Consider the following 26105-nt stretch of genomic DNA (forward strand, 5'->3'; position numbering starts at 1 on the left):
ATGTGTACACTTTATATAATTTGTTTAATTTCATCCTCCCCTCTACCAACCCACCTCTGTACACTCTAAATTGTAAGTTCCAAAAGGCCAGGAGTTTTTTCTGTTTTTTTTTTTTTTTTTCACTGATTTATTGCCAGTACCTAGAATAGTCCATTGTCGGGCGCCTGGGTGGCTCAGTTGGTTAAGCGACTGCCTTCGGCTCAGGTCATGATCCTGGAGTCCCAGGATCGAGTCCCACATCGGGCTCCCTGCTCAGCAGGGAGTCTGCTTCTCCCTCTGACCCTTCCCCACCTCATGTGCTCTCTCTCTCTCTCTCAAATAAATAAAATCTTAAAAAAAAAAAAATAGTCCATTGTCCATAGCTGATATTCAATAAATATCTGCTGAATGAATAAATGGATTAAAACAGAACCATTCATTTTTTCCCTTAAAAAAGTCAGAAATAAGAGAACAGTTACATCATTCCTCCTTCAAGGGAATTTCAACAGCAGGCAAATTACCCTCAGCAGGATTTCGCCAGAGCTACTTTATATGTTGCTTATAATTGTCCAAATATCTCTGAATGGTAAATCTTTTAAATCTATGGTTTTATTGTAATCACTTGTCTTCTGCGCTGGAGTGAAAATCACTGAAATGTGTCAAGATTTATGGCAGAAAAGTCTGTCAACTCCTAAGCCTGTCAAAAATTGTTAACCGTCATACAAGTTTTAGGAGTTGAGCATTTCATTGCAGTGGGCTTTTCATGCCCACATCACTGTAGATGCATATAGATTACTGGTGGATGGAGGCCATCAGTCAATCTATTTGATTTTATAGCTTAGATACGCATTGCCTTGTAGAAATCATTTTTTATTCCTAATTATACTCATTAGAATGAAAGCCTAAATGTGAGTGATCACTACCTTCTCTGGGTGACCTTGCAGAGAACACAAAGTACTCTGGAAATTTTAATTCATCATTGTCAATACTGTACAGGATCATTTGATACGCATTAAAAATCCCTATTATTGGGGTGCCTGGGTGGCTCAGTCATTAAGCATCTGCCTTTGGCTCAGGTCATGATCCCAGGGTCCTAGGATCGAGCCCCATATCAGGCTCCCTGTTCTGTGGGAAGTCTGCTTCTCCCTCTCCCACTCCCCCTGCTTGTGTTCCCTCTCTCGCTGTGTCTCTGTCAAATAAATAAATAAAATCTTTTTAAAAAAAAATAGCTACTTTTGGGGAGTACTTTCTATGTTTCTGGTGCTGTGCTAAGTTAAGTACTGTATCTTGGTGTCTTTTTGATCCTCAGAACTGTTATTATCTGTTATATAGTTAATAAAACAGATACACAGAAAGCCAAGTAATATGCAAGTGATGGATCAAATAAGATACAGGACAATTCAAGATGACCTGGTGCATTGTAAATAATTAGGAAGGTTTGGCTACTATTATTATACTATTATTAAAAATTGAGGCACTTCTGAAGAGAACAGCAAGAATTCCTTGTGGATGTCCAGTATTTACTGTATATATTTTTTTAAGGTTTATTTATTTATTTATTTGAAAGAAAGAGAGAGAGAGTGAGAGTGAGCGAGAGAGAGGGAGAAGCAGACTCCCCACTGAGCAGGGAGCCCGACACGGGACTCGATCCCTGGGATCATGACCTGAGCTGAAGGCAGACGCTTAACCAGCTGAGGCACCCAGGTGCCCCAAGTATTTACTGTATATTATAATCATTTTCCCATGGCATTAAAACTTCTTTGTAAAACTAATGGAATATTACTCAGCCATAAAAGAGAATGAAATCTTGCCATTTGCAACAACGTGGTTAGATCTAGAGGGAATAAATAAGTCAGTCAGAGAAAGACAACTACTATATGACTTCACTTACATGTGGAATTTAAGAAACAAAACAAATGAACAGAGAGACAAACCAAACAATAGACTCTTAACTGTAGAGAACAAACTGATGGTTACCAGAGGGGAGGTGGGGTGGGGGGTGAAATAGGTGATGGAGATTAAGAGTACACTTACCACGATGAGCACTGAGTAATGTATAGAACTGTCGAATCACTATATTGTACACCTGAAACTAATATAACACTGTAGGTTAACTATATCAGAATTTAAAAAAAAGAACAACAACAACAAAAACTTCCTTGAAAACCTAATTTTAATGATTACAGCACAGTCTATATATGGATGTGTTAAAACACATTTATTCATTTCCCCTACCTCTGGGCATTTAGATTGCTTCTGAATTCAGTTTTCACTTGAATAAAGCAATGAATTTCAAAGAAAGATTTCCTATACATTCAATAAATATTTACCTGTTACCTTCCATGTTAAAATCCCTGTGACAAAAACTTCAGATAACACAATGAGTTCTTATAGTGGATTAGTAGGAGTCCACAGGGAAGAGGCCAGGCAAGTGCTGTGCAGGCTCCAAGGAGGGATGGACCTCATTAGCAGGGAAGATCAAGGTCTGTTCTATTTAGAAGGTGATAGCACAGTTTCAACAGGTAGGTAATGTAAATAGAACAGAGAGAGCACAAGGAGTAAGAGAGATGGTGTAAAGGCAGAGGGAATACTTTGAGCAAACATTAGAAAGTGGCCAAGAATGAGACAAGGTTCAGGAACAGTGAGTAGTCACCAGTCTGGAGCAGAGGCATATGTAGGAAAAGGTTAAGAAATACAGAAAAGAAGATATAAGAAAAGGTTAGACATATAGACTGTTTGCATATTATAAAATACTTTGAGTGGCAGGATGATGAGTCCATCCTTTATTATGTTTGCAACAGGGATATCATGACACATTTCATTGAGTCCAGCTGGTACCAGTTAAAATGAGAAAAACAGCATCATATTTTATCATGTCCTTAGAGGAGCAGCTGAGTCCTGGATTGGTGTAGGGTGCAAGAAATGAAATACGTTGAAAAATCTTTAAAGAAAAATAGGAGAAAGGGCACTAGCACTTAAGTAAGCATAAAGAAAATGTGAGTGCTACTGTGATCCCAGGACTCAGGGCAAACAAACAGAAAATATCAGGCCAGTTGGATGGCTCCTTTCAGTATCATGATCTTCTCATCCATTGTTAAAGAAGAAGAATCCAGGGGGATTAGATATAAGACCTCCCACTTAATAGAGGTCTGGGCAACTAATTCCATTTCTTTTTAGACCTCCTTAAGAAGGAACTTACCAGAGTGTCTGTCCAGAGTGCAATGTCTGAAAGGTGCCTTTCTCATTTGCATTATTGGACAATCATTTGAGCATGCACTATTTCAAAATGTCACCCAAGAGAACAGACAAGATACCAATAAGAGGTGTATCTGCAGAATGAAATGTGCCAACCACAATTTTATCTGCAGAGCCTTTTGGGAAATTAATTCTTTGCCTCCTTTCCAAGACCTTCCATTCATGTATCCCTTTGCAAAACTAATTATTTTTAAATGACTGCATGTTTTCCATCCAACTGTAAGGAGTCTTCAATTTCTAAAACTTATCCTAGAATGCTTTAGTTTCTACCCAGAAATTGATTTTTGAAAAGGTTTTCTCTTCTAACTTTTGTACTTACTTAGATTAAAATCGCTACTTAAATACATGGAGAAATGCAGTTTATAAAAATTAAAAGTTTGAACGTATGTGTGTTTGTGCTTGCATTTTACACAGAGAGATCATTTTGGAGATTAGAGATATGTTTCATCCAATTTAGCTTTACATTCCTCAAGTGACTCAGCTTCCAATATTTCCCATGAGATGACTTTCAAAATCCAATAGCTTTTTATTCTATAGAGGCTGTCAAATACTCAATAGCCTCCACATTCATTAAAATCCTTATTATATAATGTTGATCTAGGTTATATATAATTCCAATTCCATTTAGCATCTTTCAACATGTATGTATAAATCCCCTCCCCATAACTTGTGCTTTATTGAAGAACCTTTAATCTATCTTATATGCCTCTACTCCAATTCTTTCACTTTTTGCCTGGCTTTTTCAGCTTTCTCCAACTTAATGCTTTTTAAGACTTGTGGTGCCCAAAATAAATGTAACAAAACAAACACAATTTATAAAGACAAGGAAACATAGCCCAAAGATCATAATCTTTAGACTCAAGTAAACCAGATTCTTAGCTCAACTCTTTCACTATCTGTATGTATATGAGAAAATGACCTACTGTTTCCTATTAAGTCTTTATTTATTGATTCATCACTAAACTTGAAATAATAATAAATTAGACCTACAGATTTGTTGTTGGGATTGCACATATTTACTACAAAGCATGTAAAATGCTTCATTTTGATCCCAAGACACCTTCCTCAGCCCCCACTGGCAAGTAGTCCTTCTTTTGCTACCTCTTCTTGAAATTCTAACAGCAGTCTGTTTTTTGTTATGTTCTCTAAGTTGTTACTTAAAGGGCCACCTGAAGGTATCAGGTTTTATTATCCACCAGTACTGGAGGGACAGATAAAAATGGCATGGGACAGAAGCTAAGAACTTATTCTCTTCCTTCAATCTTCTTCTCCTGGCTAATTTCTACTCCTTTAAGCCTCAGCTCAAGCATCAACTCTTTGGAAGATAATTCCCGAAACTACTGCAACCCCAATTCAGTTAGGAGAACTTAACAGAACAGTTAGTATTTGCATTGTATCTACCACACTATAAGACATTTCCCCTCTTCAGGTCCTGTGCCCCAAAAGACTTGGAGCTACTTTATATAGAGAATGTATTTTAAAACTCATTTCGTCTCTCCATCATCTAAGAACAATGTAACACAAAATAGGCACTAAATGAATGAATTAATAACTCATTCTGAATGGAAATCATCAATAACACAATAAGATTCATGACATCCATTCCTTTAATTTTACTGATTTTGCTTCCATAGCTTTGTAAAATTGAAATATCCCCGGAGGTTATTTTGTTTATCTTCTTTCATCTGCCCTCAGGCAGAAACCCACCCAAACAATGTCAGATAGATGAGGTCAATCCCATTCTCTTAAAATAAAATGGTATTACCACAATAACCCATAAGAATCTGTTGTAGAGGCCACTATCATTGACTAGGACTTAAAGTCATTGTAAAATATGAAGAGACCAATAAAAGACATCGTGAAAATGAATCCCCATAAGCTGCCTGTATAAAAACATGAATTACTCACTTGAAGCTACCTGAAAAAAGCCCAAATTCCATTATTCTTAGAGGAAAAAAAACCAAAAGCCAAAACCAAAAACAAAAAAACTTGAGCTATGTGAATATCTAAAACCTTTGTCATGGATTAGTCTGAATTCCACTGGGGGTTAAAAAAGCAAAAGACAGAGATAAGTATAGCTTCCTTGAAACTAGGATTACGTGATTAAACTGACTCTGGTACCAACATGAAATTAAACACACACACAAAACATGCAACGAGGTAAACTACGAGGAAGGTGGAACTGTCCTATAAAAGTGAAGCTTCCAACACAATAGTTTCTGTTTTTTGCTTGTTTATTTGTTTCACCCTTTCCAAGAGCTGCTATGCACCCATATGTAAGGCAATGGGTGGTAAGATCTACAAGTGTGATATCTCAGGGAAGCTATGTAACTAGTGGAGAATAGAGACATCCTAACTGGTTATATAAACACTTCCTCCTCCACCGTTGGTCTCTGGAGGGTTGCCTTCTACATAACAAACACTAAACACGCCTCCTAATGCCTCTGGACACGTTTCTCTAGATTTAGATTCAAAATGTTATAAGCACTATGCAGTGCAAGTTTACTCAAATTATATTATATAATTCTCCCTAAGCTATACAATCTAGAAATTATTAGTTTGATTTTTCCAGAGTTGGGATTCAGAGAAGTTCAGTGACTTGTCAGAAATCACAGTTAGGGGGCGCCTGGGTGGCTCAGTCGTTAAGCGTCTGCCTTCAACTCAGGTCTTGATCCCAGAGTCCTGGGATCGAGCCCCGCATCGGGCTCCCTGCTCAGCGGGGAGCCTGCTTCTCCCTCTCCCACTCCCCCTGCTTGTGTTCCCTCTCTCGCTGTGTTTCTCGCTGTCAAATAAATAAAATATTTTTAAAAAAAAGAAAAAGAAAAAGAAATCACAGTTAGCAAGGGGAATGTTGGTTTGGGTATTTCATCTCAAGCCCAGAGCTTATTCTATTATCACTCAGACTCCTCCTACCCTATCAGCAACAATTTTAAGCTAGATCAATATTAGGCCAATAAATTCACTCTTGAGTCTTTCTTTTGGCCTGCTATACAAAAAAAAAAAAGTTCTATGTACTTCCTATGAGCAATTTTCAACAATGCCTCCACTCCACCACAGTGATACATTAAACTCCACTCGATATGGAAGGTGGTTGTTGCCTTGGTAAATGACATGGATTGTTGCCAGTAATTTTCCCTAGCACAGAATTGGCTCTGATCCTATATATTCTCCTATGCCCAATGGGATGAAAAGTCATTTACGATCTTTCATATAACAGTAATAATCCTGCTTATGCTTAAAAATGGTTTAAGACCAGTCACAAAGCATTTTTCCTTTGTTCTTGGTCTGATTCCATAAATTCTACATAGAGCACCTATAATGAGGCAGTCTTGTATGTTGCACAAAACAGTGGGTCTAAGAAATCTGGTTTCTAGTTTGGTATCTGGCCTTAATAAGCAAATTCATTTCTGAGACTCAGTTTTTAAAGATGTAACATAAGGGGACAGCCTACGTTCCCTCCCAGGATTACAATGTAGTTTATTTCCTACACACACACACACACACACACACACACACACACACACCATGCTGCACATTTTGCATCTAATTATTTAAATACCTGTTAGCTCAGCAGGTATTTGTTTAGAACTAGAGAAATAGCAGTTCCCTGATTTTACAAACCATCTTTTATCTCAGGATTCTGGAGGATCTTACATCATTCATTCATTAAGTCTCACACAGCCCCTAGCCCCATCCTGAAGGTGAGACCTCAAAGGCTGTTATTCTCTGTCATCACCCATATGGTTCCAGTAACATGATATTAACTTGGGAACAAGTGCACTGAGAACCTAGCAACTCATATAGAATGCCCTCTCTGAAAAAGAAGCTAGGCAGAGGGCACAATGTGCAAATGAACCGAGTGGGGAAGCTGGAATGGAGGGGTATATAATTTTTGTGGTGGGAATCTCTGGCAGATGAAGTTGGTTTTAAAGTTGAAAATAATTTAGGGGTGCCTGGGTTAAAAGCTCAGTCGATAAAATGACTGACTCTTGATTTCAGCTCAGGTGTTGATCTCAGTGTTGTGAGATGAGCCCCATGTGTGGAGTGTGCTTGTCTCTCTCCCTCCCCTCACTTGTGCTCTCTCCCTCTCAAATAAATAAATCTTTAAAAAATTTGAGAATAATTTACATGTTAAATCAATGATATTTCCTCCTCTCCCTCCTTCCAATGGCTTATCAGACCCTGTAAAAGTGATCCTATATCTCTCTTTCTCAATCTATGTAAGGAGGCGATGCTCCTTTGAAGATGATTATGATGATGACAATTTTGAGCTTCCCTTCATCTTTATTCTATCTCCCCCCCCAAACACAGCTTCTTTGTTAGAATTAAGTCAATGAATTTACTGCTGACATTATCCCCCACCCCCCACCCCCTGCCCAAATATTTATGTATGCATCTGGTACAAAAGGTCATAGAGCTGAAGGACAGGTTTGTTTGTCTTCTGGAAGGAGAGGAGGGAGGTGGGAGGTGCAAAGTCACGGATTGATAGAGGGTTTGCAACTTCTCCTTTGAATGAAGGATCATTCCCCTGCATTCTGAGTCAGTGATTTCTTGTTGAGAGCAGTGGGTTACAAACTATAGAAACAATGGGTGCTAAAAAAAGAAGAACAGAGTATAAGAATACTAGGACAAGAAAAACAAAGTACCACAAAATATTATAGATGCCTAAGCACGGTTACTTGAAAAATAAGAAACCTGATACAGAACGTGAATTTTAATTAAAAAAATTAAGATATGCTACAAAGAGCTACCACTCAGGGTAGACTTGCTGCCTGCAAGGTAAAGGGCATGGTGAGTCATATGTTACCCATATTATCCAGTTAGCAGTGTGCATGAGAGATTGACCAGTGTGTTTTGCAAAAGAGCGAAGTGAGGCTGAGAGAAGGCGTGTAGTAAGAGGAGGGAGACTAGAAACCCAGGTCTGTGGAGCACCTGGGTGGCTCAGTTGGTTAAGTGTCTAATTCTTGGTTTGGGCTCAGGTCATGATCTTGGGGTCCTGAGATCGAGCCCCTCATTAGGCTCCCCATTCAGTGGGGAATCTGCTGGAGATTCTCTCCCTCTGCCTCCTCACCGCCCCCCCCCCACCCCAGCACACACACTCTTTCTCTCTAAAATAATAAATAAATAAATCTTAAAACACACACACACACACACACAACCCCAGGTCCTTCCGACCCAGAGTCCTCAGCCAAAAGCTCTTTCTCTTTCCATTAACTCACATCTCCTCACAGCTTGTCCCTTTGTTCATCTCCAATCATCTCTGCTACATAAAGCCCCATTAGCCCATTTCCACTAAATAATGTCAGAAAGGCTATGATATTTGCTGAGCAACCTCTGAGTGAGAAGCATTGACTTTTTCCCATGGGGCAAAATCTAGTTGAATTTTGATCTCCATATTTGCCCATGTTTGGGTGGCTTCCAGACCAATTTGCAAAGCAGGATGGACCATAGTTTGGACTTCATTCTAAGGAAATTACAACACGCATATGACTTGCAGGCTTTTTATGTGAGTCTTCCTTCAAAGTGAAACAAAATCCCTCTCGGGGAGGGGAGAGAACAGGTAATAAACTTTCTCTCTGTGTCCATGCTAAAAGCTGCGTTATACACATAATCCTACATGCAGACAGCCGAAGAACCACAACACAACGACTAGCAGCAATATTTTCCTAAAGCGCCCCACCATGAATTGTAAGCAGCTGCTAACAAAGATCTTTTGCTTGTGTGACGATGCTCACAAATCATCCTTTCAAATGTATGACTCTTGTCCGCACTTGAGAGGTTTATGTTAGTGAATCACCAGCTTTTCCCTTGGTCTGGTTTTCCCTTATCCTGTATTGTAAATATGGTAACGTATTGATGAAGGATGAAGTAAGACCCGTTGTTAGTGTCTCCCTTGGCATTCTGGGAAATGATCCATTTAGGATGGCTGCACAAAATCTATTTGCTCAGCAAAGCTCATTTTAGCAGAGGACCAATAAGTATGCATATAGCAATGACACCACTGTTTGCTAACCATGCTAGGCTATCATGCTAGATCAGGATGCACGGGCCAAAAAAAGATGTGAACCATTAAGACACATCAGAAGTTCCAATTCTTCAAAAAAAAAAAAAAAGAAGGAAAAATCACCACTTGGGAGCTCAGAAAGTAATACTCCATTTACTTAAGAACTATTCAAAGCAGGGCGCCTGGGTGGCTCAGTTGGTTAAGCAACTGCCTTCGGCTCAGGTCATGATCCTGGAGTCCCGGGATCGAGTCCCATATCGGGCTCCTTGCTTAGCAGGGGGTCTGCTTCTCCCTCTGATCCTCCCCCCTCTCATGTGCTCTCTCTCTCATTCTCTCTCTCAAATAAATAAATAAAATCTTTAAAAAAAGAACTATTCAAAGCAAATTTTAATCTTCTCTTCTACCTCTTCAAGGAATAATTGTCTTCTCTATCTGTTCCTCCTCTCCAAGCAGCCTTTTCCTCTCTATCTGTTACACCATCCCATTTAAAACTCCACATTTTAAAGACATTTAAACTTTTCATTTTAACCGATAGTTAATATTAACCCCATCCCACATGTTTGCCAGGATATAAAACTGCTGAAGAACACTTAAAAAATACAGTAGAGGCGGTGCTGGCTCAGTCAGTAGAGCATGCAACTCTTGGTCTCAGGGTTGAGAGTTTGAGTCTCATGCTGGGTGTAGAGATTACTTAACAATAAAATCTTTTAAGGGCGCCTGGATGGGTCAGTCCTGTAAGCGTGCAACTCTTGATTTTGGTTCAGGTCATGATCTTAGGGCTGTGAGCTCAAGCCCCGCATCAGGCTCCCCGCTGGGCATGGAGTCTGCTTGAGATTCTCTTTCCCTCTCTCTCTCTGCCCCATCCCTCTCCTTCTAAATAAATAAATAAATAAATAAATCTTTAAAAAAATGAAAGAAGGAAAAGGAAAAAGAAACTGTCATATTTCTTCTTCCAATGTATTTTCCTTAAGAACTTAACATTTTCCTAGGGTTAGGGTGGTTTAGGGAACTTTTCTTTTGTATCTGTTTATTTTTATTTTTATTTTTTTAAATTTTATTATGTTATGTTAATCAGCATACATTACATCATTAGGTTTTGATGCAGTGTTTCATATGATCTCACTGATATGGTTTAGGGAACTTGATGCTTACTGATTTTTTTAAAGATACCCTACAAGAGAGAATAGGATGCACCATTTACTTTGGACCTAATATGTTCCAGATAGTTTTACACTTAAACTTAGGAATTTATGTTACTCTATAAGAGTATGAACCAGAATGAAATTTCAAGAACACTCAAAATAGGATCAGGGCCAACTGATGATATCTTTCATTATTGTGATGTCAATCATTTCTTTTCAGTGACGAATATCAGCAGTTAACATACTCCTCCAAAAACATGAACTGCAGTAGGAATCTCCCATTCAGATCCTGAGCAGCCAGCATTGGAAAACGACTCTGAGATTCATAGCTGGAACTGCCCTTGGAAGCATAAAATATCAGTGATGGGAAGGAAAGAGAAATTCAGCAAGTGTATCAATGTGGACATGTGTATGATGATGTTTTTGAAGTTCATAGATCAACAGATTTTGAAGTTATTATTCCAAGTTAAAGAGAAACATTCTCTATTCACAGTAAAAAAGACAACACAGTGGTAACACTTAATAACCAAGTAACTGACTTAATTTTTCTCTTCAACTGTTGCTGCCTAGCAACTTGAAAATTGCTTTCTTAACCTACTAATTTGGGGCATAAGGTATGTGTACATGTGTTTATCTAGAAGGGGGAGGAAGAAAACTGGCAGGGGATGAGGAGCATCTGATAACCAATTGGCTGTGGGCTATGGGCAGGCATTGAACATTGATGGGGTCCCCTGGAACCTCAGTTGGGCTGACTCTGTAGATGATACATTTAACAGGGGTTAGATGTATAGGAGGGGAAACATTTTTGTGAGTGGAACGAACATCATGAATTTGTTTTAAGTAGAATGAATTTGAGATATCTTTGGAACATCTACCTACAGATTGCCAAAAGTCAGATGGAAATAGGATTCTGCGGTAAGAGAAAGTGATAGCAATTACTGATAATCACTGGATGTCTTCAGCAGGTGGGTGGTAGATGAAGACAAGAGAATGAATAAAAAACAGGTACTTAGAAAGAAATGCTCTTTTAAGTTTCCTCTATTTAATTTCTATTCCTCTATTTAGTTTAATGATAGATGAATATGTACATAATAATTAACCATATGTCATGTAGGAGAGCTGAATGCCTCTTTACTTTAAAAGGATGTATTGCAGGATGTTCACACCATTTTATTGCAGCACTTTGCTTTCATGTTTGTTCATCTACCAGACTGTAAGACAGGTTATAGTGGCTGGCACAGGGTAGAAATCCAGTAAATATTTGTTTAAATAATGAATAAAGGAATGAATGAGTAAATGAGAGTAAGCAGGATATAGAAACTGGGTCAGAATATCAACTCATGTGATGCCTTATCTTCAGGGCTAACATTCAACTTCTGATTTATGGTAATCTCCCAGGACAGAAATAATCAAAAAACAAAACAAAACTAAACAAAATTCATTTTACCAAAGATAGCTGTAAGACTACATGTGATTTTGAATATCATTACACAACTATTTTTGTTGTAATCAATAGCTAATGTAATATATATATGTGCATGTATATATATATTGATATCTGTGAATATAATCTTATGTCAAATTATCAATATATACAAATTTAGGAAAAAACATGTAGCCAATTCGTGATGATAAAATCACATTGAAATTATAAATGAATATTTAAATATTTATTAGGTGTTAGGTGCTAAATCAAGCATATTTAATTCTCACAATCACCCTAAGAGAAAGCAATTATTATACCTATTTTAGATTCATATTTTAGAAACAGACATATATTGACCATTGAACAACTCTTCTATGTTCAAAATAGGATGTTCGATTTTTTTACATATGGCATTCTAGGCCCTACACAATATAGCTGTGTATGTGCACGTATCTAATATCCACACAATTCATATTTCACACAGCACATATTTTGCATGCATAGATGTAGGAAAACACCTTATTTAAATATCTAAAGTTTTCTATTTTCTATCAAGGCCCTAGTGGTTAAAAGCAGGAACTGATAAATCAACATTTTTATATCTCTCCTATGATGCAAAGAACAAAAGAAGTGAAGACACTTCTACTCAATTTCAACTTTGTGAGACAGGACAAATGAAACTCTATGTGTACTATGAGGTAGAAATTTCCCACTGCCCATAAATTAAGGTACATCAACTTAGAATGTAGTCTTGTAGGAACAGGGTGGGTGAAAATCGCTTGTTAGGACAAGTTGCTGATTAAATGCAATAATAAAGAGTTTTCAACTATTACACAAATACAATTTCATTTTTGTTACTGCTATGCATTTGTATTTTCACTCTTTTGGAAATGGATTATTCATCAATTGCAATCCTCTGGAATATAGCCAAGAACAAGGTAGAAGGTGAACAGCCAAACCAACCAAATACACCTTTCCAAGTCCATAAACTAAATATCAGCCCTCCTCCCTCAGAAGAGTTTTCAGGACTTAGTCGTCAGAAACCACTTCTATTACAGACACAATCTGGACTGCGTTCATCACATCCGGCCTGGACTACCATTAAGAGTTTTCAGATTGGTGTCTCTCCCTTTCCTGCCTTTCCTACATTCTTTTCCTACTTCCAAGCCCTTCACATGAAAATCTACCATGTCCACAACAAACTTAAACTTTCCAATGGCCTGTCATCGTCTATTGCATGGAGCCAACTTTTACGTGCTTTGGAAGATTATGTGATTGAGACCCTGGCTATCCTTTTAGTTTCATCAATGCCACTATAAAACTGGATTTTGTTTGTTTGTTTTTAGTCTGTAGTCATACTGAGCTTTTAAAAATTCTTTTATTTAATGTCATGCCCTGTCCAAAATCAGGAATTTGACGTTTGCAATTGCATCTGCTTGTAATGCTTCTTCTCTTTGCCTTGCTGATGCCAACTCACTTTTCAGACTGATATTTGATGATCAATTCCATAGGAAGGCCTGTCTTCTAGCCCACACTAGAGGGCTTTGCTTCTAAGCACAGCAACTGAGACTTCTCAGTCATACATAGATCACATTTGAACCAAATGATTGTTTAACCGGTTATGTCTTTACTGTTTACCTCTGAAAAATAGTAAGTTCCAAGAAAGAATTATTTTGTCTTGGTCACTAATATACCTTAGAGAGCACAGCATATTTGGTAAATACTGATCAACTGATCAAGATGCAGATATTTAGAAAAGGCAAGTAGAGAGTATGAGAGTCAGACAGCTGCTTGTTGATAGTAAGGAAGCAAAACCAGTATTTTTTAAAAGCAGACAAAAGAATGAACAGTCCAGCAGCCTAGGTAAGGAAAATCCTCATATTTCAATAGTTTTAAAAAATTCATGTATCATAATCCAATACAAGAAATGATAGTATGACAATACAGACCTTGAGTTAACCACAAAACACAAGAAAGGATTCAGCATTCATTTTTAAATAACAAAGAATTTTTGAATATAATTTTAGACCTATTTCCATTATTCTAATTGGTAAAATAAAACAAAGGGTTGGTATTTCAAGAGGTATTTCGAGAGATATTTGAGAGGCTGGTATTTCAAGGTTCAGTTACTTAGAAAATTAATTTATATGTTATGTCTTATCTAACAATATTAAGTAAATGAATAATAAGAGCTAACAACTGTCTGTTTCTAAGTGGTAGACACTGTTCTAAGCACTTTACACTTATACTCTCATTTAAGTCTCACAGAAACTCTAGAGGACCCATATTACTTACCACCCTCATCTTATAGGTGAGGGAAATGAGGCACAGAGTTCTAAGGCACTTATTCAAGGTCATACTGTTAATAAGAAGAGGAAACAAGATTCAAAACAAAGCTGTCTGATCTGGAGATGATTCTTTTATAACACCTGCTCAAAAGCATTCTTTGAGGGTCTCAAAAAATAATACAATGACTGTTTGACCAAAGTTTATAATTTTCTCATTTAATCTTCAGAACAATCTTGTAGGTATGTATGCTTATTTCCAGTGGATAAGCAACTAAATCAAGACTTGGAGAGCTTGAACTCCCTAAGTCAAGCAGTAGAGCCAGAACTGAACTCCAAGTACACCGACTCCAAAGATTGAGCCTTTAATCACAGAAGTTTCCCTATAGAATATGAGAAGACTCTTCTACACAAGATCGACCTTGGCACTAATGACATTTTGGTGTGAATTATACATGGGGCTGCCCTATGCACTGGAGGATGTTTAGCACAGATCTAGCCTCTACCCACAAGACACATGTAGCACCCTTCCTCCCAGTCATGAGGACAAAAATGTCTCCAGACTTTGCCAAGTGTTTCCTGGGTGGGGAGGCAAAATTGCTCCTGATTGAGAGCCCCTGCCCCAGACTGTGGATTTTTCCCTTGGACACTTCTAGATAAAAACTGAACGTATTCCACCTGCTTCATCTCTATTTCCAAACCTTATTCTGACTACAACACTTTTGCTAAAACATACTTTCTTTGTGGCAAGTTAAAATACACAGTGTAGGCTGAAGTTTCCTTTGGTTGCATTTCAACATTTAGAAACCACTGAAATACTTTGCAGGGGGACAAACTTTGGTTAACTTTTAGGAGGTCAAACAGGTAATTTCTGGTCATGTGACACTGGGCAATTTATTTAACATCTCTTTAAGCCCCTTGTTAAAGTGAGGTTAATAACAGCCCCTTATAAATATGTAGGTTAAATGAACATATCCTTATAAAACATTTAGTCAGTACTTGGATCATAATGAATGCCCAATTAATGTTCATCATTATATTATTATCATTACTATTATTTGTGTAATTTTCATAGCTTGCCTTTCTAGTTTATCCTCAAAATCTCAGAGGCCATCATACTTCCTCTCCAAATTCATTGAAAATATTTACTTACAGGCTATAACATATCTATATGCCAAAGCAAATCCATTATATGGACATAACTTAAGGTCAATAGAAGTTGAAAATCACGGTACAGCAAGAATTATTGAGAGGAAATATTTGACAGCGAAAGCTCAAATTCTTAAGTCTGTGGATAAGACACATTACAGTATTAGAGTTACAAATAAGCCACAATGAGTGAAAATTGTTTTCACTGTAAGAAGACCTTTCAAAAAATGGTATCGATTTTTATTCTTCCATTCCTTACAAATCAACATGACACTAATTTTTCAGTTCTTCACTGGTTGTTTTTAAGTAAAAGAGCTTTAACAGAAACCTATGTACCGAACTCAAAAAGAAAATATCTAACTTCTAGCCACATGTCATCTTTGACCCAGCTCCGTGTTCATGCTCTCAACCTGTTCATGCTCTCAAGCTGGAACTTACTTGCATGTTCTTATTATTTTTTTTCACGTTTATTTTTCCTTTAGGTTTAGATCTCTCCAGCTGCAAACGTTTTGCTATTTGTATGGTTACTGCCAGAAAACTGTCTCAATATTTAACCATGCCAATCGTAAATGCTGGAACATCTAGAAAGAACAAGTGCCCAACAAAGAAAGAGCTACGAGGGTGCGGAGCTTCGCTCTAGCCTTCACGACTCACAGTGAGCAGGGAAAATCCCCTTCATTCTGTCACAAGGCCACGGGTTCAAGAAAAGAAGTTCTAAGACCCAGGCTTAGTTTCTAAACACATTTTGACCTCTATTTAAGAAAACAAAGCAGACAGCATGAACACACAAAACACAAGGAATTTTAAAATCTTAAGTCAATTATTTCAGATGGATAAGAAAGGGATGCTCTGAAGATAACAGCATGTGCTGGCTTAAGGAGCTCTGGGCCCTACCAAATTATAATACAGCCCTCAGTAACCCCCCTGGAATTATTGTTTTCCTCATATGTCTGCATAGCTTTCATAGAAGGCAGTAACTTTAAAAATGTTCTCGTGGGGCGCCTGGGCGGCTCAGTCGGTTAAGTGACTGACCCTTGGTTACAGCTCAGGTCATGACCTCAGGGTCATGAGATCCAGCCCAGCCAACTTGGAGTCTGCTGGAGATTCTCTCCCTCCCCCTGCTCCTTCCCCTGCCTTGCAGGCTCTCTTTCTAAAATAAATAAATAAATCTTAAAAAAAAAAATAAATGTCCGTTGTTCTCCCAGAACTTGTGATACATCGACAGTACTCACAAGTAACTGAATTCTTTCTTTCATAGACTTAGAGAAAATTCCACTTCTCAGCTCCTTCACCACCTCTACCCTCATAGTTGGGTGGGGCCAGGTGACTTCCGACAAATGGATTATAAATATAAGTGTGTCACTCCTGGGGAAGGCAGAGGAAGGCCCTGAGGTAGCTCCAGCCCTCTCCTCCCCACGATAGCAAGCTAGAAGCCACATGTTTAGAAGGCAAAGCCATAAGATGGAGGCCGACTGGCCCCCTCAAATATCACTTGAGGGTGATACCCCAGAGAATGAGGCCCACAGTAGACTTCACATGCGAAAACAATAAACTTGGGTTGTGTTAATCCACTGAGATCTCAGGGTTGATCTGTTATCACAGCAGAGTTTGGACAATTCTGACTACCACAGCTCCCAACACAGTTTCTAGTATCTAGTAAGTACTTATTATGGAGCTCCTTTAAGAATCAACGGGCAGGGCGGAGCGCCTGGGTGGCTCAGTCCTTAAGCGTCTGCCTTTGGCTCAGGTCGTGATCCCAGGATCCTGGGATCGAGCCCCGCATCAGGCTCCCTGTTCTGCGGGAAGCCTGCTTCTCCCTCTCCCACTCCCCCTGCTTGTGTTCCCTCTCTAGCTGTCTCTCTCTGTCAAATAAATAAACAAAATCTTAAAAAAAAAAAAAAAAGAATCAGTGGGCAGGGCTGAGATCACCATTTAGTAGAAACACCTAAGCGTAGATATGGCTTATAAAGGAAAAAAAAAAAAAAATCATCTTGATTTATTTAAAAAATCAATTTCTGCCTATTAAGCATGTACAGACTATATATCAACCGCTACCCAGCTCAGGGACTACCCAGCATGATGGCATATTGCTGACTAAGGAACAGACAGACCATGCTCATGTAAAAAGATTATTACCACCATAAAGTAGCCCGTATATGTTGGGTTTCAAAATGAATGAAGAGAGTAATTCGGTTGGAAGGGATTGGATCTGTAATTTTTCCTCACCTGGTTTCTGTCTTTTATCTAAATGGCATATCGTGCCATAGTTTAAGTTACTCTGTGACAAAGAAAGAATGACCCTTTCATTGTAGCTACCGCATCTGCCATTTCAGCTTAGTTCTAGAAAGCATGAGAGATCCAGGTTCTCACCTCAGCTCTGCTGGGGAGCATCTGCATGACTGTGACCTCTATTTAGAATTTCACTTACTTTCTACTTGCCCTCTGATAAAGTGGACCCAATGATGACCTTAATGCAAGGTCATGGCAAGACTTAAGAAGCACAATGTATACAAAGAAACTAGCAATGAGTTTGCTGTATTTTAGCACATACTAAATGCTAGTTTCATTTCTCCATTCCCTTTCTCTTGATCTCACCTCCCTCTCCTTAGCCCTCCCCCACATTCCCTTTGATGTCTTGTTTGTTTGTTTAAACTGAAAAGCAAAGGGAATGAATGCTAGATGATTCTCCAAACACCTCTCAGTATGAAATATACATGCCCTTAAAGTTTGCTTATTACTGGGAATTTGGAATTGACAGCATGCTGCAAGAACCAAAAAATGCTATCCCACACCACCAAAGTAGGAGCCGGAGCAGGAGAGCATGGGCATTAACGATGAACAAGCATTGACGGAGGAATGACAAAGGATGCAGTGACCTGTGAGCAGCCACAGTTAAATGGAATTTTAGAAAAAATCAGAGTCTCGTAGAGTCACTGTTGTCTATAGCTGCCTAGATTTTAATTAATTCAGATAAATTTAAAACAAATTCAACACAGGGGGTACATCACTTTGCTCACTGGGATGCAAAAGATTCTGAAGTTTATATAGTAACAGAAGCTTCATGTTCATCTCTGCTCCCAAGAGAATATCTTCCAAGGATGGGTAATAAAGACGATGGAATGGCATTTTCGAATACTTTCTTGCGCCTGTAAGCCAGTCTCAGCCAGCAAGTCAATATCCAGTAAGAACAAGCACCCCACATCGTCATTCCTCAAGTGGAAACTGGTCCACACTGTTTCCTGATATGTTCCTGATTACCTGTGAGTTATGAATTTATTTCACCTCCTGACTGCGGCCCCAAACTTGCCCTCGGATTTGATAATGGTTAATGTTCTTCGGTTACTCTCCCTTTAGCTACACGGGATTCTCAGACTGCACTGACAATAGGATCCCAGATAACATTCCAGCCCCATTCTACACATACAATGGTACCATTCAGGGCAATTAGGATTTAGGAAAGGGTTGCACAGTTGAATTTTTTTTTAATGGCTAGGCACCAGCATATCAAAGAAAGAGATGTAAAAGCCCCCCCCCCCCCCTTTATTATCAACCAAAACTCCAAAGTAACTATCAGGGCAAAAATTCATTTGGAAAGAAATTTAAATTCATATAAGTTGGAGAAATGAGCATCCTTATCACATCTGAGTGTTGGAGTTGTAAAGAAGCACCTAATGAGTCAATGAGTTATGGAAGTATATTTTTAAGGCAATTTGGAATCATTTCTCTCTCTCCCATCCCTGATTCATGTATCTTCTAAAGTGCTGTGTTCCCATTGCCAAGGAGAGGTGATCTTTTCTCCTGCAGATTCTAGGGAATTAGCCCCAATAGGAAAAAAATCAGTTTGAGAGAACAGCAGCTAAAACGCTACCCAATCTGGCCTCCCTTACCTCCAACAATCCCACATAAACTTTAGGCTTTAGCCTGAATTCCAAAGAAGGATATTTTAATTTCAGCACTGTGTTAGTTGAATTACACTGACCTCTGTCTCTGCTTTTGCTCTCCATTTACAAATCTACGATATGACAAAGATTTTTGCCTCAGGCTGATTTCTGGCCTCTATGTGCAAATGACCATGTTCCAAATTCTTCTTCCTTAGCAATGTCTTCCTAATTCCCTCCCCAGCAGAACTGTTGTCTATTCCTTTCAGATTTCATCATATTCTTTTCAGATCTAGTATTTTTTTTTTAAATTCTAACTGCTTTGTATTTGGTCATTTATTATGTCTGTATCCTCTGAACGCAAACTGAGAATACCTGGGACTACTTTCCTGATCCTTATGCCCATCCCAGCACCTAGCCCACCACTGTGTAACCTGGTACTCTGTAAACGTGTGTTGAATTTAATTTAAAATATAAAAAAGGGAAACATGTCACATGTTTTCTCCCTTTTCATACTTTTGTTAGGGAAATGAGTGATATGAGACAATGTAAATATGCAATGTGCCAAGGCAAAAAAAAAAAAAAAAAAAAAGAGAAAGAGAGATTTAAGACAACCAATCACATATACAAAATTCTTATGGCACAATTCAATGACCCCTACTAGATAAGAACTGGTAAACAAACGAGAAGGAACTCAACTGCTTTCACAATGTATTGGCTCTCTAGATCTTACTTACTCCTAATTGTTCTATATATAAACCCCTATCTTGCTACACTCTTTCAGCCAGGAACCCTAACCAGTAATAGCAGAGTACTTTCTCAACACTTAATAATAAAACCAGAAAGTGCAGAAAGCTCTTTTATTGTGGGGCAAGGAGGAGGGGCATTAACCAGGTTGGATGGTATTCCCTTGATATATGAATCCCCCCAAAATATGTTAACAATTTAATTTCTTTCCTAGCAAAATACTTAGTTGACTTTTGGTTACACCTGTTAATCTGATGGCATCGGACTGTGCTACTCCGTGTGCTGGAGACCAGCAGCGTCAGCATTGCCTGGAAGCTCTTTAGAAATGCAGACTCTCAGACCTCACCCCAGCTCTAATGAATCAGAGTTTGCATTTTAACAATATCCCCAAGTGGCTCCAATGTACATAATATTTTAAGCATGGACATCTGATATTCTAGCAGCAATATTTCACTTGCATCCTAGTCATCTCTTTGTTCTAAGCCATGATTTCACTGTAAAAGTAAAGTATTTGCTTCTCACAGTCTCTCCTTCTCTACCCCTCACTCTTTTCTATACACCTGTCTGTTTCCTTTAATATGCGGTATAAAAAAAACACAAAGACTGTTATTATGCTTTCAATTGTACACATTTCTTTCATATACATTATTCCATTTCATCCCTCTGATATCTCTGTAAACACCATTACGCATAATTTGTCAAATGTCATCTAGGTAATAAATGTCTGAGTATCTGCATGCCCAATGGTGTAAAGGTGCTTCCCCTGTAACCAATGAATTCTCTACCCTCAGAACTCTATACGTTACAAACTGTACTTTATTATTATTTTTTTTTACAAACTGTACTTTAAAAAAAGAATTGAATCCACATATTTAAGAGGGGAAAATGGATATTTAAAGTAGCTCACAGAGTTTGGAAAGACTTGTTTCTGATGAGCTTAGGGTAAACAGACAAAAAAGAGGATATTAAGTTTCTTGCTCTTCCTATTATCCCCACAACTCCCCGCCAAAGTCCGTGGAGCCAAGGACTTGAAACCCCAGATGGATCTTACTCTCGATTCTTTTGCCCTTGCCATTCCCATAACCCAGCTTATCCTATACAGAGACACTAAACATGCACACTCCTAATGAAAGCTTTTAAAGCTGCCATAACATAATGGATTTGCTGTCAGTTTGTTGAAACTGTGCCTGCTGAAGAAATGAGGAAAAAAAAAAAAAAAAATCCAATCCTTGCTTACAAGCAATGTAGTTTGCAACGAACCCAAACCAACTTGGGCATTTCTACCTTATATAGCAGGACTTTCCAAGCAACCTTATTCATTGACCTGAACTTTCTAGCAAAGAGTAAAACAACCTAAGGCAATAGCAACAAAGAAACATTTACTATAGTTTCATTAAGAAGGTGTTTGTAGTGTTAGGATATAATACAGTAAATTATCAGCCGTATTCAAAACCAGGTGCATTTTCAAAATCTTTAATCCAAATCTATGCCATACAGAGGTAAGTATCCATAATGCAAAATTATTAACTAGATGTTAGCCTTCATCAAAATGCTTGAACACTGTCATTTAGGCATGTATTTATCATCCTTTTTATAAAAGCCTCTTGATTATTACAAAATAGAAATCACACTGGAAGTCAGAAGTCTAAAATTAAACATCACGTAAGTAGAATGTTAAAATACGAAGGAATTTTAGAGAGATCATGCAGACCTAGCCTTCACTTCCAATGTATAGATTCACAAAGAGAAGCCCAAATAGGCCACACAACTTACCACAAATTCCACTGTTGTCTGTCACTGACTAACTGAGTAACTCTGGGCAACTCCCCTCTCTCTCCGTTTCAGTTTCCTGATCTGCAAAATGAAGTGATTGGACTAGATCATGTAAGATTCCAGATAGCCTGAAAATGCCATTATTCTACAAGACTTAGAGCCATATCCTAGAATAGCCCCCCTCCAAAAGCAGCATACTAGAAGATGAAAAGATATTTAAATGGCCCTGGGAGCTCCTGGTGTTCCAGTTTGTTGATATCATATCTCAACTTGGGACTTCAAAACCCCATGGGTTGCTGGTGCCTACCACCAACAGGCAATCCAGAAGAGAACAGCTTTGAGCATATCCTTTACCAGAGAAGTGCTGAAACTGGGTATCTTTTCCTCCCCTTCAGAGGATCTAGTGACTTCCTCTGTCTGGGCTCTCCCTTAGAGATTTCTCAAGGTTCACTGGAGTACTGCGAGTCTAGCCCTTGACCTAACCCTAGACCAAGATGCATTTCCTCTTGGAAGACACCCTGCCTGGACAAGTCATTCAAAATCAACCTTAAAAGGGACTCCAGGCTCCAGGGAGCTGCACATTTTGGCATTTTTTAATCAGCTGTCTGGCTTTGGTCTGTAGTGAAACCTTTACATTTACTGCATTTTTTTTTTTTAAGATTTTAAGATTTTATTCTCAGAATCTTGATTTTATAGTCCAATAAGTACCAATCAATAGTCATTCTTACATTCCAATAGATCAATTAAAGCAACAAGATTTTACCTGCCAACCCGCCAATCTAAATTATCCAGGGAGAAGGAAACAAACCCAAACCACCCGTGAGTTCATCAAAGAAGCAACTCAGGAAAAATGTTTTCAGCATATTTCTCTCTTCAATAAAAAGAGAATATGGGGTGAGGAAAAGACAAAAAAAGTGAAATATTTTATTTCAATCTGTTAAAAATTATTATTCTTTGATGAATGTTGTATGGATGACAAATGAACATACATTTCTTTCTTTGTGTAGTGAAAGAACTGCTATATGTATTTAGAATTTATTAATGTTGTCTCCAGTGTTCCTACGAAATTAATGTCCAATTCATCTGAATGTGGCTTCTGGGATAGGCAGCAAGATGGGCTTTTAAGTCGCATGTGTTCAAAGTGGTTTTAAAAAGGCAAATTTCCACACTGTAATTTACACCAATATTGTTCAAGCAATTTTAGCAGTGAGTTAAAGAGTATTTTAGGCCCACCATACACTAAGGCCCTTTAAATGCATATCATTGGCTAAGAAAATACTTCATTTTTCATGGAAGTCCTAAAGTACCTTCCTACAGTCTAAAAAGTAGTTAGAAAACCAGCCTTTATATCTAAACACCTTATATTATTGATGAAAAAACTGAGTCCCCCAAAAGGGAAACTGATTTGATCCTGTTTCACAACTAGCTAGTGGCAAAACTTAAAAGAGTCTCATGCTCTACCGACTGAGCTAGCCGGGCGCTTAGTGGCAAAACTTAGAATCCGTGACTCGTTCACTCATTCCTTTCATGTTTATTGAGAGCTTTCCTTGTGTCCATTCTGTGGTAGCCTTCCTATATTTATCATGCTTATTATTTCTGAAATTCATTCAACTTCCATTTGGCGATTATTCACTTAATATCTACAATGTGCAGGCACTTCATTTGGTATAGTGTGCTGAGGTAAGTATAAGAGTTGTTACCTGTCAGAAACATTTAAAGGATAGCTGGGGATGTAACAAGTACAGAGTTATAATAATTGGTAGCATGTAGTTAACACCATAAAAAAGCAAGAGAATTTGAGGAGTTAATTTGATAATTTCCCAAACTATCTACAAAAAACAAACAAAAAAAACCCTCTATTAACCAATCATCAAATCTGTTTTCATCATGTAGTGTGTACAAGGAACTAGGAATGTGATTAGAAAAATTCAACAACAGCTAAAAGTTTATAATCTAAGAAGCTGAGATGTACAAACAAGACATTTGTTTTACAACATCAGGACAATATTTACGTACTGAGTGTAATGTAGCAATTTGTATGTTAGAGAGAAAAAGCTCAGTGTGCACTGACTTTAAAAATCTGAGTGGGAGGGGAACCTGGGTGGCTCAGTTGTTAAGCATCTGCCTTCAGCTCAGATCATGATCCCAGGGTCCTGGGATCCAGCCCTGCATCAGGCTCCCTGCTCAGTGGGGAGCCTGCTTCTCCCTCTCCCACTCCCCCTGCTTATGTTCCCTCTCTCACTGTGTCTCTCTCTGTCAAATAAATAAATAAAATCTTAAAAAAAAAAAAAAAGAATCTGAGTGGGCTTCATAGAAGAGGTAGAATTTGACCTTGAAGCATTTATTACTATGTATATTATACTAGAAACATTGGAATATTCCATTGCACCTGGATTTCTTGATAGGCGTTCATTGGGATAACTACATAGACTTTTTTTCAATTAATAGCTCATGAACAACTAGCACAAAATTACATTATAATATCAATAGTCCCCTAAAGAGTCATTTAGCAGTTGAGCAGTTCATTCTTCAGCTGCTTTGTTTGTGACAATCCTGATTTCTCACCTATTAACTCAGGAGGTTCAGAAGTGACCAGATCTTCATCAATTTTGGCATATCCTGACACCACCTAAGTCTCTAAGAAGACTCAATTCTGCCTTTTCCACAATTCCTTGACTTAATTCTCACCCAAGTCAAAGCGTCCTCTCCCTCCTCTGAACAATGTAATGGTCTGTTCATTTAACTTGAAAAATCTTTTCATTTTCTTAACCTATTGTTACATATGTCACTACATTATTTACAAATTAATACCTTTTTTTTTTCTCACCTATACTAGAAGCTCAAGACAATAAAAGGCATAGCTTATACCTAAATACAATGTTCTGCTAAAGAGGCAGTTAATAAATAGTCACTGTTGTAATTTCATTGCAAAGAGAGTTTTCAATTAGCAATAATCGCGCCTCGGATAAACCTCATTGGCTATGATACTGTCACTGTGCAAAGCTTCATTGCAAAGAGAGGCCCCCATGTGTTACAGATATACTAGTCAATGAGTAGGAGTTGACAGCCTACAACTTGTTATTTCTGATGCTTTATTCATTTAATCCTCAACTCCTAGGAGAAGAAAGAAAGAAAGAAAAAAAAAGGATGCAAAGCACAACATCTAACAGTAATACGATACTCATATTCTACTACCAAATATGCCACTAATTAGCTGTACCATGGGGCACCTGGGTGGCTCAATCGTCAAGCGCCTGTCTTCGGCTCAGGTTTTGATACCAGGGTCCTGGAATCGAGCCCCGCATCAGGCTCCCTGCTCCATGGGAAGCCTGCTTCTCCCTCTCCCCCTCCCCCTGCTTGTGTTCCCTTTCTCGCTGTCTCGCTCTCTCAAAAATAAATAAATAAAATCTTAAAAAAAAAAAAAATAGCTGTGCCATTTTGGATTAGGGTGTCAATCTATTATTCAGTCTATGTCTCCATAATCCAATGGAATTGGCTGAAATGCTGCAAAAGATTCATTCTTTCAGATCTCTAAATATTACAAGAGTCAGCCAGGAACAAAATAAGAAAATTATTTTGTTTGGATTGTGTAATGGCAATATGGGGGTTGGAGGGAAGCCAAGCATTCTTGAGCATTATTGCTCCAAAATGTCCAGTTTTGGTATTATATCTCCTGGTAAGAAATCCACTATACAGTGGAACATCTCGCTCTCTTTCTCTCTCTTTTTCTCCCCCACTTTCAAAACTGAAAACAAAGTTTCACCAATCAAACCTTGCAACATGTGGAACACTCTAACTTTTCTATTCTATCCTATCCTACCCCATCCCATCCTATCTGACTTTATTCTATTACATCTCATTTCAATCTATTTCATTACTTAAAACTGCAGATTTGTTGAACAATCATATTGATTTTGTCTTGTCACCTTCTCTGGCTGCATGAGTTCAGTCACACTGTTAATTTATTTGAAGGATTATTTTCCTCATTTGTAGAATATGGTAAGAATGCTCTATCTTCAGACGGTTGTTTTGGTATTAAACAAAATACTACCACTAGCACTGTGTTTGGGGTTAGTGTTCAATATAGAAATATTATTTTTATAGATGTTATTATTTTACCTATTTTGATTATCATATTATTATCATTAATTCTACTTAAGGGTTTTTGAGTTATGTTAGATTCTCATATCCATGACATGGATTGTTAAATTAGGAAATTCTTCACTTTTTAATCAATTGCTGGGGGGAAAAGAAAAAGAAATGAATAGAATTGGTCCATACCTTTCCAGACATCAAATACTCAATATTGCTTTGTTTTTGGTTAACTCTGGGGACTTTTGATTTACTATTTAATCTCCATGGTGATTAAGGGATGTGGAAAATGATAATACTGGCATTTCATTTAGATGTTTCCATGAGGTGACATGTATGACAGATTCATTCTTCTAACTTAACTGTGATGAAAGT

General features: G+C 38.0%; 1 protein-coding gene and 1 pseudogene across 1 annotated transcript in view; both read right to left on the reverse strand.

Moving 5' to 3' along the window:
- Positions 1 to 26105, reverse strand: part of LRRC4C (leucine rich repeat containing 4C) — a 157508-nt gene that overhangs the window by 89530 nt on the left and 41873 nt on the right. The window lies entirely within an intron of this gene.
- On the reverse strand, positions 24521 to 24643 carry LOC118016366 (annotated as a pseudogene).

Source organism: Mirounga leonina, unplaced genomic scaffold (genome assembly GCF_011800145.1).
Source record: "Mirounga leonina isolate KUSES-001 unplaced genomic scaffold, KU_Mleo_1.0 Mir_166, whole genome shotgun sequence".
In the NCBI taxonomy this organism is placed as follows: Eukaryota; Metazoa; Chordata; class Mammalia; order Carnivora; family Phocidae; genus Mirounga; species Mirounga leonina.